Raw genomic sequence first — 16,653 nt, forward strand, 5'->3', positions numbered from 1 at the left:
TTGCTGAGGTTTTACTAGTTTACATTTTACATGGATTTAAATAAATTTGTCATGAATTCAAGTTATGACAGCCACTGTGTAAATTATTATATTTCCAAAAAAATAATTGGAGTAGAACATTTACTTTATAATTAGATTTAGAAGTTAATGCAAAACCTGCTTTATGTGCAATTTACAGGCCATGTTTTTTTTTTTTTTTTTTTTTTTAGTGTAGATTATTATATGTAAAAATAAATAGCAACTCAATTTAATGATTTGGACGTTGTTGTTAATTGTAACCTTTAATATTGTAGTAATGTGTAATTAAGAAATTCCCCATATAGTTTACAGCATTAGCTGAGATTTATTTCCAAATTTGAATTATAATAGAATTTATTTAAACACATATAAACATTTGAAAAAAAGTTTAATTAAAAAAATGAAGCAATTTTGTGTTTTGTTTTCTGCTGAACCCATACCAAACCATGACTTCAATACCGAGGTATGTACCGAACCGTCATGTTTGTGTACCATTACACCCCTATATATTAGTGCTGTCAATCAATTAACAAATTTTCTGTAATTAATCATGATTAATAAAACCTAAAATTAAAGTTTTTAATATATTTGAATAATTTCACATTTAATCTCAAAATTTGTAATCATATATTATATAATTAACATAGTAACATATAATTAACATATTAACATAGAAACAACAAAGACAGTAGTCTGTATTTTAATTATTTGTCTAATGGCTTCTTTTTTTAATGAAAGTGAGGCCAGTATCGCTGATACCAATACTGATATGATGTCTTTATTACATTTAAAAAATGTCATTATTAACCCTTTCATGCATTAATTATGATAACCTCAGTCAGGATTTTTTTTTCAATGTGTTTTTATTGGCATGAAAAACAAGAATTGATTTTTATTTTTATTTTTTTAAATTCAAAGAGATCTTCAGATGTCCACTTGAGTGGACAGCATGCAGTTATGGTTTAAACTGAAGATATACTGTATTAAATATAAGACAATAATCAAACAGATAAAGTATGTGAATTTAACAAACTAATCAATACAATTATATCAAATCATGTGAAAACTATAAAATATATACAAAAAATATAAATGTGAAATATTGCAAAGGCTTCATACAACTTCATACAAGTTGCACTTCGCATATCTTTGATATCAGAACATGAGGACGTGATTCCATCAGAATTTTCTACAGCCTGTCAAGGTACAACTGTGGAAACCACTCAGATGCTCCCTCCAGTGTACCAGAGTATGGAGATTTACCCTTATTAGCTGATCATGGGTAACGCATTACAAGTAACATGCATAACACATTCAGATTACTTTTTTGATGTTACAAGTAAAGTAATGTGTTACAAGTAACATGCATTACGTAATCAGATTTGTTTTTTATGTTACGTGTAATGTATTGTTACATGCATTACCTAATCAGATTACTTTTTAATCTAACAAGTAATTAACTACAAGTAATGTGCATTACCTAATCAGATTACTTTTTGATGTAACGAGTAAAGAAACGCATTACAAGTAACATGCATTACGTAATCAGATTACTTTTTGATGTTGAGTAAAGAAACGCATTACATAATAAGATTACTTTTTGATGTTGAGTAAAGAAACACATTACAAGTAACATGCATTACATAATCAGATTACTTTTTGATGTTGAGTAAAGAAACGCATTACGTAATAAGATTACTTTTTGATGTTGAGTAAAGAAACGCATTACAAGTAACATGCATTACATAATCAGATTACTTTTTGATGTTATGAGTAAGGAAACGCATTACAAGTAACATGCATTACGTAATCAGATTACTTTTTGATGTTATGAGTGTTATGAGGTTGAAGGATGAACCCAATCGCAGACGGTTTGCAGGACTCACAAGGTTTATTTTATACAAATAACAGGGAAAACAAAGCCCACGAGGGGGCAAAACAAGACTAGACAGAACAACGAGTGACTAAACTAGACTATGACTTTGACAATTAACTAGACAATAAACAAACAGCAAATACAAGATCAGAACTTCACTAGACAATCCACTTGGCAGGAACACTCACAGATAGATCGCACAATGTATTACAATGAACCGACACAAGACAGCAAACACAAGGGGATTAAATAGGAGACTAATGATGAGGGCAACAGGTGATAATGGGGAAACAATAATGACTAAACAAGGATAACAAGGAGGGCGGGGCTAGATGACGAGACAACACAAGCACATGGCCCAGCAAAAGGCCATGTGTGTGCACATAAAACATGGGTCTGTCATGATCCTGCCTCAATAATTAAAGAACATCAAGGACTAGATGGCAGGATCATGACAATGAGTAAAGAAACGCATTACAAGTAACATGCATTACGTAATCAGATTACTTTTTGATGTTATGAGTAAGGAAACGCATTACTAGTAACATGCATTACGTAATCAGATTACTTTTTGATGTTATGAGTAAAGAAACGCATTACAAGTAACATGCATTACATAATCAGATTACTTTTTGATGTTGAGTAAAGAAATGCATTACAAGTAACATGCATTACGTAATCGGATTACTTTTTGATGTTGAGTAAAGAAACGCATTACAAGTAACATGCATTACGTAATCAGATTACTTTTTGATGTTATGAGTAAAGAAACGCATTACAAGTAACATGCATTACGTAATCAGATTACTTTTTGATGTTGAGTAAAGAAACGCATTACAAGTAACATGCATTACGTAATCAGATAACTTTTTGATGTTATGAGTAAAGAAACGCATTACAAGTAACATGCATTACGTAATCAGATTACTTTTTGATGTTATGAGTAAAAAACGCATTACAAGTAACATGCATTACATAATCAGATTACTTTTTGATGTTATGAGTAAGGAAACGCATTACAAGTAACATGCATTACGTAATCAGATTACTTTTTGATCTAACGCATAACACATTCAGATTACTTTTTTGATGTTACAAGTAAAGTAATGCATTACAAGTGTCATACATTATGTAATTACATGACTTTTTTCGATGTCAATGAAAATTACATTCTAATAATACAAATACATTTATTTACAGTAAAAAAGTCACTGCAGATTAAGTTTTTAAGTTTCAAAAACAATATTCACATTATAATTATGAATTGTAGCTGAAATATAGCAATTGATACATGACGTCCACTACAGTGGACATGTGATTAAAGGGGGGGTGAAATGCTCATTTTCACTCAATCTCCTGTTAATCTTGAGAACCTATAGAGTAATATTGCATCCTTCATATCTCCAAAAAGTCTTTAGTTTTATTATATTTATAAAAGAAAGATAGGCTGTATCGAGTCTTTCCGGAAAAAAACGAGCGTCTGGAGGCGGGCCGTGTGGGCGAAGCTAAAGCTGTGCTAACGCGCCGAGCTAACAACACACAGAGACAATAGAAGCAGTTTTACTCACCGCCTGCGGTTCCAACGCACGACTGCGAACCTTTATCGTTGGGACTGCTCCATCCTTAAGCATTAGACGATCTGCAAATCCGTCGATCTGGGCTTTGTTTATAAAACAAGCATCGTCGAAATGCAGGGAACAAACTTGCACAACCTCCGTTGATGCTCTGAAAAAACAAACTCCATCCACTGCTCCCTTAACGCTGGGTTCTTTGGGAATCTGTGCAGGGTTGTCTTGCCCTGGCAACCAAAAACCCACTTCTTTGGTGACATTGACTTCCCTAAAGCCGAGCACAGCGCTTTGATGGGCGTACTGCTTTCGCTCTCTTGCTCTGGTCTACGAGTGCGCGCGCACGCGGTTCTTCCGGCAGAAGTGCCCTTAGGACCCGTATAAGGAAATTCCGTTACATCTGACGTCACACATGCCCATACTCGAAAAAAACTTTCCGAAACTTGTGACAAACCGGAAGGAGCATTTTTGGAACAGAAATACTCCTTCAAACGTACAATTTAATTTTTGAAACTTTGCCCATGTTTAGCATGGAAATCCAACTCTTTAACAGTGTAAAAAACTCAGTATGCATGAAATAGCATTTCACCCCCCCTTTAATCAGAGTTTTCTCTCAATCTAAAATCAAAACTTGGAAAATTTTACTGTGATTGGACTCATTAGATATTGCTTGATGCTGCAATATTTTTTTTACCTACAAGAGTCTCCTAGGATAGAAGGAATGGGTGGATATTCCGGAGCAACTTGGCATGTCTGACTGACCCTTGGCCATCTTGGTTTGGAGGGGGGAAAAATCGAAACACAACGGCTTGCCACTTGGTTGCAATTTATAGGATGATGCACCAGGGTCCAATGAAGAGGCTGATGTGCAACTTGGCCATAAAAACCCGTGCAAATTCAAGAAAATGCTTTTTTAATAGCTGTCCACTGTAGTGACCACTATGCGTGAAAGGGTTAAATTGTTTTTTCCCTCAATTTTAGCCATTAATTATATCCATTTAACATTATTCATTATTCATATATCATTGAAAGCTATAATTTTTTAACATTTAACAGGCTTTAAAAAATGAAACTTTTAATTTATGTGAACTTAAAACCAATCTTCTCATAAACTTCACCTTATAATAAATGTCACGTTTACCTGCCCTTCAATATGTCAGGGCTCAATTTTTACTATATTGGTTTTTACTATATGGTTCAGATTTTTACTTGCCATGTCTGCTGTCACTTTAATATCTGAAGAGCCCTTATACACCTGTTACCAGGAGTGATTATGTTTTATGAATGATTTTGAAAAGTAAAGATCATTGGAATGTTTATTTTCAAGAAGGGTTTTGGATACAAAGTAAAATAAGGGGAAGTGAGAAGTTTGATCAAAGAAATGAGGGATTAAAACACTGAATAGAAAGTCATCAGTAAATATAATAAAGACAGAATAACAATATTTAGAGCCATAACCAGGAAGGAGAGGTGTGAATGTGTGCAGGGGAGACTGAAACTGAATGAGACCGTTTACACCATAAAACAATAGAGACAATAGTCTGAATGGATACTTAGATGATGACAATAAACATCAGTTTGCATTTTAAAGTCTTCTCAAAATAAAATTACATAACATGATCTTAAAAATATTTAATTAAACTTAGTTATTTTCCTATTTGAAATCAAACAATCAGGTCTGTGGCTTTAGCTGCACTGCATTTGATTGCAACAAGGCTGATTTCAATTATATTTTCATGAAGATTTCATATTTTTATAATTACAATTTATAATAACAATACATTTAAACTCTATATAACTTTTTTTTTTTTTTCTTTGTGACAATTATTCATTTTGGCTTAATGACAACATCTAACAAATGTCTGCTTTCAGATGAGACCGTACTTATGCTTCTGTAATATTGTGTGCCAGGCTAACAGGTTGAAAGCAACCAGATTTTCAATCCAGCACTACAATATCGCCACAACCTTGCACTGGGCTAATGCTAGGGTTGCAGAGATTACCCAGCATGCCAAGTTCCACAACAACAGTACTGTAATGAACTCTCTCCACTTATTAATCTTTATAAGTTGTTCTCTTTATTTAAACATGCAGCAGTAATGCACAAACTGTACACTGTGATCAAACTTATCTGTCAGAAAACAAGGTCATGAGTGAGAATTAGTGGCCACTTTCAAAACACTGCTTGGTAAAGCTTAGCGAATCTTTTGTGTTCAGCCAATTGATTTTAATAATTGAGGCTTTGTTACATCATAACTGTTTCAAAATCTCAATGGTTCTAGACTAGAGAATCTCAGTAAACCTAGTATGAACCGGTGTCTTTTTTATTTTATTTTTTATTATACATATATACACACCTCATCTCAGATCAGTTTGATATGTGTGTAGACATCATGAAAATGTCTAGTAGTTTATTGTCTCTTTTTGGCCTGATTAGCCATACACGCAAAAAACAAACCCAATGCAAAGTTGTTGTAATATTAAAGGAGTACTTGGTTGAAAATGTGTTTCTGACCCAGCATTTTGAGTGTGTACTGCTTTGAGTTGAGTTGTAGCAATAAATACACAATTTCATGTTGTGTGTTGTCAGCCATGGCGTCTGCTGGGCTTCTGTTCCTGATGTTGATGTCGTCCTTCTTCCTCGTCTCCACCAAGATCATCTCATCTGACCAGAAACAACTGCAGGAAAAATCTCCAAAGACATCAGACAAAGTCAAATATATAGCCATGCTTTCCTTGACAACTGAAAAGATCATGAAAGCAGTCAGCCCTTTTATGTCGGCAATACCAGCTTATGGGGCTCTTATAAGAGCTGTGTGCGAATTAATAGGGATGACAGCATCTGAAATAAATAAAAAGATAAATGTTGAGACCTCATTACAAGACCTCATTTATGAATTTGACAATCTTAATATTAAACTTGACCAATATCACGTAGAGCAGAAGTGGGAGGCCTGGGCAAGTAGTGCTTATCACAAGCCAGAGATGAATATTAACATAGCTTGGAAAATGTTGAATACTACGCTGCACAGTGTTAAGGAGGCAAAAGATGACAATGAAAAGAAGAGGCAAATGGATGAATTTATGAAGAACTACGAAAAACATCAGGGCGACACTAAGAAATTATGGACATTGTTGACTGCTAAAGGAACTACCTTCATAAATCCCCTAGGAGATCTACTGGCTGAACATGTTAATTGTCATGAAAAGGTCATCAGACAATATACTGTGCTCATTTATGAACTTATCTACAAGGGGGATTCAATGAATCAATTCTATTATACATACAAGAAAACAGAGTCTCAAGCTAAGGTTGATGAGGAAGCTGAAATTGCATATGACGCAGCATCAGCTATGTTCAAAGTCCACAAGAAGTGCATTGATAACAGTATGGAGTATATTAGAAAAGATGTGTTAACACTCATCGACAACACCAAAAAAAGTTCAGATCTAGCCAAAGAAGTCTGGTCATTTCTGGTGAAGGAGTATGACAGGTACGACTGGATGGTTGTTGCATTTAAAACCAAATATTCGAATACATTATTTAAGTCCCTGGACAGTCACGTCTTGACAGGATTTACTGAGGTGACAAAAGGGGGCATTAGTGTGGCTGTCGCCAGACAGGTGAAAGGGAATCACACCAAGACAGCTTTAGTCAAACAAACCATTGGCAGGTGCATCGATGAGTCAGTCAAGTGTCATGAGGTAGCAAAGAAACTCAGCAAATGTACTAAAACTATGGAAGGAAAGTCAGTGACTCGGACTTACACAGCAGTGCATGCCTATTTAAGAAAAGCTCAAGACAGCTACAATACAAATGAAGAAACAGATGAAGGCTATAAAGTCAGTGCTGCTCCCGAAGATCAGACTCCTGCTGTTTATATAGGGAAGTGTAAAAAACATCTAGGTCTGGGGAGTGGCAAGTTTGTTGTTCTGATTAAAAGTAATGAAGAAATAGAGGCAAAATATCCTTGCTCCAAACTGAACTGTGGTGGGGCAGGAAGAGGCAAGTGTGTTAAAGTGGAAGGCATGTTCCGGGCAATGTGTGAGTGCAAAATGCCATACTATGGTGAGCACTGTGAGGAGAGCTTAGAGGATTACAAGAAGTACTTAAAGGGAGAGATACAAAACCCTAAAAGCAGTAGCAGTAATTTTTTAAATCATTATTATTTTTATTTTATTATTATTTGTTTGTTTATGTCTTAAAAATGTTAAAATCTCACAATCACCTCCTGCCTGTCAATTTAATCAGAATTGATAGAGTTTAAATGACATGTATTTCCTGCTTCAAGCTTCTGTCCTGATTTTGCTATAAGTAATAATAAAAATCTGTTTTATTGTCATTGGCATGTCTTTTTATTTGCATTTTTACGTGTTTTTAAAATAATAATATTCAATATAAACGGATGTATTTAAAGTAAAAAAATCTAACATTGTGATTAATACTGACTAAATTCAATATTTTATGTCCCTGTAATTATTTCTGTGTTTTTTTTTGGTTTTTTTTGGTGATCAACAGTAACACATTTGTGTTCTCTTAGTATCTTGTGCTATTCGGTACAAATATAGAATGATTTAAGTAAAAATTTACTTTGAACGGTAGTTGTGCTTTGTTTTAATTGTCCCGCCTGAGCGGGGTGATTGAAACACAGGGATGGGACGGATGAAACATAACAGTTTAAATGGCACCTATTCATCTAATGCTTGTTTTTATGAACAACAACTGACAAGTAACTTATTATGACCGCCGCTAGCATAGCAGGTGATGGCGATTTACTACTAACAATGTCATGTGATATATCGCCCAGCCCTAAGTTAATGTATCAAATAAAAATAATTTGGTTACACCCATGTACTACCACCTAGGATAAATGGGACTGAAGGTGGCCTGTTGCCTGGAAGCCGTCCTCAAATTTTATTTTGTCCTTTGGACAAATTGGGCAGTGAAATTTTGCGATGCCAAATGTGATGTGCGGCCTGACAGCAGATATGAAATACTTGGCCTCTGCGTTGTGTAGTGTTTTTGAGTTACTGGACACAGACACGGGACAGTAGGCCGCAGTTTTGCTGGATCTTTTATTCCTAATACGAAATATGTTTGTAACAATATGTACATAAGTTACTTGTCAGTTATTGTTCATAAAAACAAGCATTGGATGAATAGTTGCCGTTTAAACTTATGTTTCACCCCTGTGTTTCAATCGCCCTGGTTAGGCGGGATGATTGAAACAAAGCACAACTACCGTTCAATTTTTACTTAAATCATTCTATATTTGTACCGAATAACACAAGATACTAAGAGAACACAAATGTGAGTTGTTGACCACCAAAAAAAAAAAAAATCTATCTGTAACCTTATCTTAGAAAAAAACGTTTATCTGAAAAGTGTTTCAACTGTCCCGGCTCTCCCCTATACATTACACAGATTTTTTTTTAAATTATTATTATTATTTAACCACTGAAATAATTACGGGGACATAAAATATTGAATTTAGTCAGTAGCCTATTAATCGCAATGTTCGATTTTTTTTCTTTAAATACATAACTTTATATTGAATATTATTATTGTATTTTGAAAACATGTAAACATGCAAATAAAAAGACATGCCAATGACAATAAAACAGATTTTTATTATTAATTTTACCAACTTACAAAATCAGGACAGAAGCTTGAAGCAGGAAAAGCATGTCGTTTAAACTCTATCAATTCTGATTAAATTGACAGGCAGGAGGTGATCATGAGATTTTAACATTTTTAAAACATAAACAAACAAATAATAATAAAATAAAAATAATAATGGAATGTGTCTGAAATGCATTTTCTTTGTTTCCCCACAAGGGGTCTAATGAGAAATTAAGAAAAAAAAAAAAAAAAATCGAAATTTACTATTTAAGATTTATTTAAATTAAAATTCATTTCGAATTATTCAAATCAATTCGAATTATTTAAAATTCAATTATGACCTGTATTGATGTATCTACATCAACACAGGTCATAATTGAATTTTAAATCATTTCAAATAAAACATAACTGTAATTTTATATTCTCACACACTTTAACCACAGATTTCTGCACATTATGTTCAGGAATTGGTAATTTATGTTTGAATCACTTTTCTTTACAACTATTTTTCCCTACACTTTTTCAGCTAAAATACCATAGAGTATGCAATAAAGTTTTAATCCCTCCTGCCTGTGGACAGAGGCTCTCTTTACTTAGCGGTTTGCGTTACAGCTCAACTCCTGATGATGCATTTCCTTATTCTGAAGTTTATACATCATCACAGAAATATGAACATTAAGCTAGGTATCATAAAATATCATGAAATGAAATGACACTCAGTTATGTTTGTTTGAAGGGAATAATATTCAGATTAGGTTTCTTTAACATCAAATTAAATGGAAAAGGTGTTTAAAGTTTAGTTTCACTCCTGTTGAGTTCCGGCCACGACACAGAAACAATGGTATTTTGTGGAAGTAGTATCAAGAAACCCTAAACGCTGCTTCTCTCTCTTTCCTGGATCATAACAGGCCCTAATGTTTCTCATTTATTCAGCAAACTGTCTTTGCATTAAACTACACTTTAAAGCCTAGTGATCTTATCCTGTTGTGTACTCTCCACCACTTCTATCTTTCCCTCTAAGTACTTCTTGTAATCCTCTAAGCTCTCCTCACAGTGCTCACCATAGTATGACGTTTCGCACTCACACATTGCCAAGAACATGCCTTCCACTTTAACACACTTGCCTCTTCCTGCCCCCCCACAGTCCAGTGTGGAGCAGGGATCTTTTGCGTCTATTTCTTCATCACTTTTAATCAGAACAACAAACTTGCCTTTACCCGGACGTCCATGTTTCTTACACTTCCCTTTATAAATATGAGGAGTCTGATCTTCGGGAGCAGCACTGACTTCATAGTCTTCATCTGTTTCTTCATTTGTATTGAAGCCGTCATGAGCTTTTCTTAAATAGGCATGCACTGCTGTGTAAGGCAGAGTCACTGACTTTCCTTCCATAGTTTCAGTACATTTTTCAAGTTTCTCTGCTACCTCATGACACTTGACTGAGTCTTTAATGCAGCTGCCAATGGTTTCTTTGACTAAATCTGTCTTGGTGCGAGACCCTTTCACCTGTCTGGCGACAGCCACACTAATGCCCCCTTTTGTCACCTCAGTGAATCCTGTCAAGACGTGACTCTTCAGGGACTCAAAGGGTGTATTCGATTTTTTGGTTTTAAATGCAACAACCATCCAGTCGTACCTGTCATACTCCTTCACCAGAAATGAACAAACTTCTTTGGCTAGATCTGAACTTTTTTTGTTGTTGTCAATGAGTGTTAACACATCCTTTTTAATGTAGTCCATACTGTTATCAATGCACTTCTTGTGGACTTTGAACATAGCTGATGCTGTTTTGTATGCAATTTTAGCTTCCTCATCAACCCTTGCTACAGACTCTATGCCCTTGAGTTTATAATAGAATTGATTCATTGTATTGGCCTTGTAGATAAGTTTATAGATGAACACAGTAAATTGTCTGATATCCTTTTCATGACATTTAACATGTTCAGCCAGTAGATCTCCTAGGGGCTGTCCTAAGGTAGGATCTTTAACGGTCATCAATTTCTGTATTTTCGTAGCGGTAGGCTCATAGGTTGAGTAGAAATTCACAAATTCATCCTTATGGCTCTTCCTTTCAGTGACATCATTTGTCTCTTCAAGACTTTTCAGCAGAACCTTTAACTTTCTCCATGCTGTTTTAATATCATTCTCATGACTGTAGTAATTACTTGACCAGATGTTCCACTTCAGCTCTTCTTGATTTTGGTCAATTTGAATTTTAAGATTGTCAAATTCATTCATGAGAGCTTGGATTTGATTGCCATTTTCTTGTTTGGTTAATTTAGATACTCCTAGCACTGTTACAGAGCACACAGCGCTTATAAGAGCCCCATGAACTGGTATCAGCGAAATAAAAGGGCTGACGGCTGTCATGATCTTTACAAAATATTCTGAGGAAACCTTGCCTATATATTTGACTTTTTCTAATGTCTTTGAAGATTTTTCCTGCTGTTGTTTCTGGTGATCAGATGAGACGATCTTGGTGGAGATGGAGACGAGGAAGAAGGATGACATCAACATCAGGAACAGAAGCCCAGCGGACGCCATGGCTGACAACACATAACATGAAATTGTGTATTTATTACTACAACTCAACTCAAAGCAGTATACACACACACACACACACACACACTCCTTTAATATTACAACAATAAGAGACAATGAATTACTCTTCCTTTTTATGATGTCTAACATATCAAACTGATCTGAGATTAGGTAAAAAAACAATAACAAAACAAAAACAGACACTGGTTCATACTAGGTTTACTGAGATCATCCTCTAGTCTAGAACCATTGAAATATTGAAACGGTTGTGATGTCACATGACTGGTAGTCTGAACACAAAAGATTCGCTAAGCTTTACCAAGCAGTGTTTTGAAAGTGCTCATCACTACTTTTATCTTGTGTAGTTACTTGCTGCACTGCTGAATGGGGTAATTAGATTGACAGATAAGTTTGATCACAGTGTGCAGTTTTGTGGGTTGTTAAAACATTTGGTAGCTTAACTAAACATAATTTTATTAAGTTTAGTGACAGCCAGTGGCGGTTCTACATTGAATCACACCCTGGGCGAGACCCCCTTAATATTGCCCCTTCATTCATGACATGGATACCGTAATCATACAGAGAAAACATAGTTGCATACCTTTATCTTTCGCTCGTTTCTAAATTGGGCACCTGATGGCTTTGACCTTTCTTGTCCATCTCTTATTTGGCACTCGACATCGACAATCAACAGATTTCCCCTGATCCCCCTCATAACAACTGTCACTCACGACGAGTCACGACCAGAAGTCAAGACTAAACCAATTCACCTTGGTGGTGGTGACCAAGTAATCGTTTTGTATTACCTATTTTTATTAGCCATTCAGACAATTCAGAAAAACAAAAATGTGAAGGAAATATAGAGGCCTGTATTTATAATATTATGAATGAAATGTGCGTTATTTGGAAGAAAGCCGAGGTGTGACTTACTTAGATAACTATATGGATCCCCCTTGTCCGTTCCATTTGGAAGAGACCCAGAGGTGAACTGTCATCCGCGCCCGCGCCTCCGCGCCCCCTCCCCCTTCCCCCCTCCCCCCAGCTGAGAATTAGTTTGATATCAAAAGTAACCTTCTCTGTCTTGTATGTCGGTGTCCTCTTTGATGGATGTGTGGGGTGAGAACGTGTGAAAAGGGCCTCACGCTGAATGCGCGAGAGTTGGCAGCTCTGTGTTTTCATGACATATTTATTTAAACGTAATTAAATAATCAAGACATTACTATCATGTGCAAAAGGTCATGTTCAAGGTAGATTTATTTGACTATAATAGTTGTACAGCGTTCTGTTTGAGTGTTGCGTCTGCCTAGTAGGCGTGGTTTTAATCTCAGAAGTCTTGCGAGTTAGGAGAATCTGGCGCGAGATGGCATTGTTGTACTGCCCTACAAAGGCAAAAGACAGTAACTTTATTTTTGGTCGAAAATGAGTTATTGATATTTTTGGGACATTCAAGACCTCCTTTATCATGTGGATAAGTATCTTGAGTCAATTCCGTTGTCTTTTCGAGAAAATAATGGGTTGTCTTAACAGTAACTTCCAAAAGCACAGGAGAAACCAAGGCAGATCCTTGGTCACTCCAGTTACCATTCTTTGCCTTTGTTTGGATCGCTCTAATTGAGTTAGAGTAATCTGCTGTTGTTTAGAAGTTACTATGCCGGCCTGGAGTTACTGCATTCTGCCTTTGTTTTACTGTCCATTAAAGTTTGCTGCGTGTAAATTACGGTAGGTATGTAGGTAAAGCAAATAGTTGAGTGGTTGTTTTTACTAATAGTGTTTCAGGATGGCACATTGCTCTCGAGGGAAAATTATGGTTGAGATGGCTTTTGAATTGCAGACATCAAAGTCAAGGTAAGAAATTGTGTAACACAAAATATGCATTAGGGGCCGTTCACATATTGCATGTTTTGCGCGCTCAAGTTTGTTATTTCAAATGTAGGCGGGCGGCAAGCGCACTCATGAAGGAAGCGACGCGGTGCGACGCACTCGCCTTTTTCATGTGCAGCAAGATGGAAAAAAAAACCCCGCAACCTTTCAGAACGCCGCAAATGCACCGCAGGTCATGTGACAAGAACCAACCAATCAGCTTCACCCCGTTTTGTAACAACATTGAAAGCTCAGTCAACATGATGTGGAGAGCGCAGTTCATGTTTTCATAGCAACGACAGACGCCACGTATGTCCACGTCTAACAATATCAAGTATAAGTTAGACAAATCTGACATATGAGGGCTGTGTTAACAGTAAAACGTCCGGCATTTACCGAATTTTAAAAACACGGATGGATAATATAAAATGTATTCTGACATTTTGACAGAAAAAAACACAAGCAAGAACAAAATACTTTTTAATCCACAAGTAAGTAACGTGCTAGTTTTCATGCAAAATAAATATGTAACATAATTAGGTACTTTAGTTATTATTAACACTATAACATTACATAACACATGAAGGCTATGTTTCTCAACACTGAGAATGAATAAATAAACGCCTGTTTCTCCAGATTCGTGTTTATCAGTAATGCACAAATCACAGCACTTTCATAATCACTAAGCCATAGCGATTTCAAGTTGATTTTAGATTTATTGTTCAGCATTACTTGAGCATTTTATAATTTGCATGGCTGAATGATGTCTTCCTCTGATGTCTTCCATCTGAGTGACCATGAATGAATGACGGAGTATTTTAAGATTATCCATGCGATCCGTGTGATCATCAAATCCAGAGGATTATTTTTTTCACCGCTAAGGGTCGCTAACCTCTTACAATAACAAAGGCGTAGTTTGATGACACAAAAATTCCCAGTAGTATGCTCCTGGGGAATTATGGACCTTGTCGTCAAGCCGATGGATCTAATAATGTTTATGGATGAGTGAATAAATTGATGTTTTTATCATGACAGTGGTATGAAGCAGGGTGCAATTGCTAATGAGAGACAGATATCAGCTCCGCATTCGCAAATCCCGCGGATATAAATGAATGAGGACATTTAATTCTACCTGTAGTCAATAATTTTATCTCTAATAAAACTCATCTTTGATCACCAAACTTACACATTTAAACGGTTTTCCCGTCATTTTTTTTTTTTGTTCATGCCTTAAAATAGCTTGAACGTAACTTGCCTCATTTAATATTTGCAGACCGATGAATATGCAAATGAGCCTCGACTCACTCATACAGGTATGACTGTAAGTCCATGTATTAGAATGGAAATGCGCTTTATGTATCACTCTCTACAATGCCGGACACTTAACGGTAATATATATGATTAGCCTTTTGCCAGACTACATTGTCAAACAGCTAATAATGTGTTGCTAATGTTACACAAACCATGTTCCTGTTTGCCATCTCAGTCACACAGCTTCCTTCTGACAATCAATGTCCTTATAAATGCTTTGAACAACTTCAGTGGAGAAAGGCATATAGTTCATCAATAACATCATAATATACATCATACACGTAAATCACCCACTATTTTTCATATGAACAGAAAAATATGCCAGGATAACACGGCTTCTCTAGAGACACTATATAGTTAATGATATGCTAAAAAGCCCGCCCGCATGTTGACGTGATTGGTAAAGTTAGTCTGTGATGTAAGAAACACCAGTGATTTCAAACCGCATTTTTGAGACGGTCTTTTTTTCACCGCAGTTTTAAGGAAAAAATACTCAGCAATGGTGTTGACTTGACTGAATTTTTCTAAAAGACACCTTAGTCCTGGTTATCTCTGAGGTTAAAAATTATTTGTGTCCCTTTTGACAAAGTGTCTGCAAAATAAATGAATGTAAACTAGTAAAACCTCAACAAACTCAAAGACAGACCTGAAGCTGGAGAGCTGGAGACTCTGAGAAGGTCTGCTTGATATCAGGTTGGTCAGCAAAGCTGGTAGTTGTTTGTTGGATGTGACGTTGGTTTGTAGGTCTCAGAAGAAGCCTCTGATCTCTGAACTCAACAGCACAGACCCAGTGCTTTTATAGGAAGATAATTGGCCACACCTTCGCAACACCTGGATGATTCTTCATTTTTGGTTGGCAGAGCTGCAAAGAAAAGAAGCTTCACCTTTTACACTTTTTCACCTATCCTAGTGGGTGAACCACATCGGGAGCAGTGGGCAGACATTTTTGTTGTGACGTCCGGGGAGCGACTGGGGGTTAGGTGCCTTGCTTAAGGGCACCACAGTTGTGGGTAATGAAGACCAGAGAGAGCGCTGTTCATTCGCTCCCCCCACCTACATTTCATTTCACGATTTAATTTGCCATTATTATTAAAATAATTACTGCATTTAAATAAGTATATGCTGGTGCAGCACTATTAAAGAGAACAATGAAAAATGTAGCATAAAAAACTTGACAAACAATGGTAACAATCAGGGTTTGAAAATTACACCTGCCAAATACGGGTAAAAATCTACTGTGGCGGGTAACACAGTCAAATCAATGGCCAATTTGGCGGGTTACTTATTATATTTACTCAGTTTGCTTAGGAAGTTTGTGTAAGCCAAATCTGCACAAATACTCAACTCGTGAGTCATCATGATCTCTTAAATACAGCGTTTTGCACAGAATCTGCTATCTGGCTTACTTGAACATTCACGTCACTACGCAACAAATAACAGCGTGCTTGTTCATTTGCATTTAAGAAATAGCGAAGATTAAAAAAACATAATAATGTGGCGATACTTGCCTGAGGTAACTAATCCCAGTGAAAATAGGAAAGACCCGCAAAGCAACGAAGGAAACCAAGAAAAGAAAATTTGAAGTTGTAATACCAAGTGGCAAGCTGAGCGTGAGTGGCTCGTCTTTGACTCAACAATGTAATGTAACAATGTATTGTGAGGACTGCAGGACATACGCTTTGGCAAAGCACAAAATTAACAATTTTGTTACTGTAACAACAACTTCAAGGTCGTTATTTGTACTGTATTGATCTGTCCACTTAAAATACATTTTTGGTGAAAAGGTGAGGATGAAAGAGGAAGGAAGAAGATGTCTGAATGACAGGATTTTGTTTTATATATATACTGTATATGTG

The sequence above is a fragment of the Squalius cephalus genome (assembly GCF_949319135.1).
Source record: "Squalius cephalus genome assembly, chromosome: 4".
Taxonomy (NCBI): Eukaryota; Metazoa; Chordata; class Actinopteri; order Cypriniformes; family Leuciscidae; genus Squalius; species Squalius cephalus.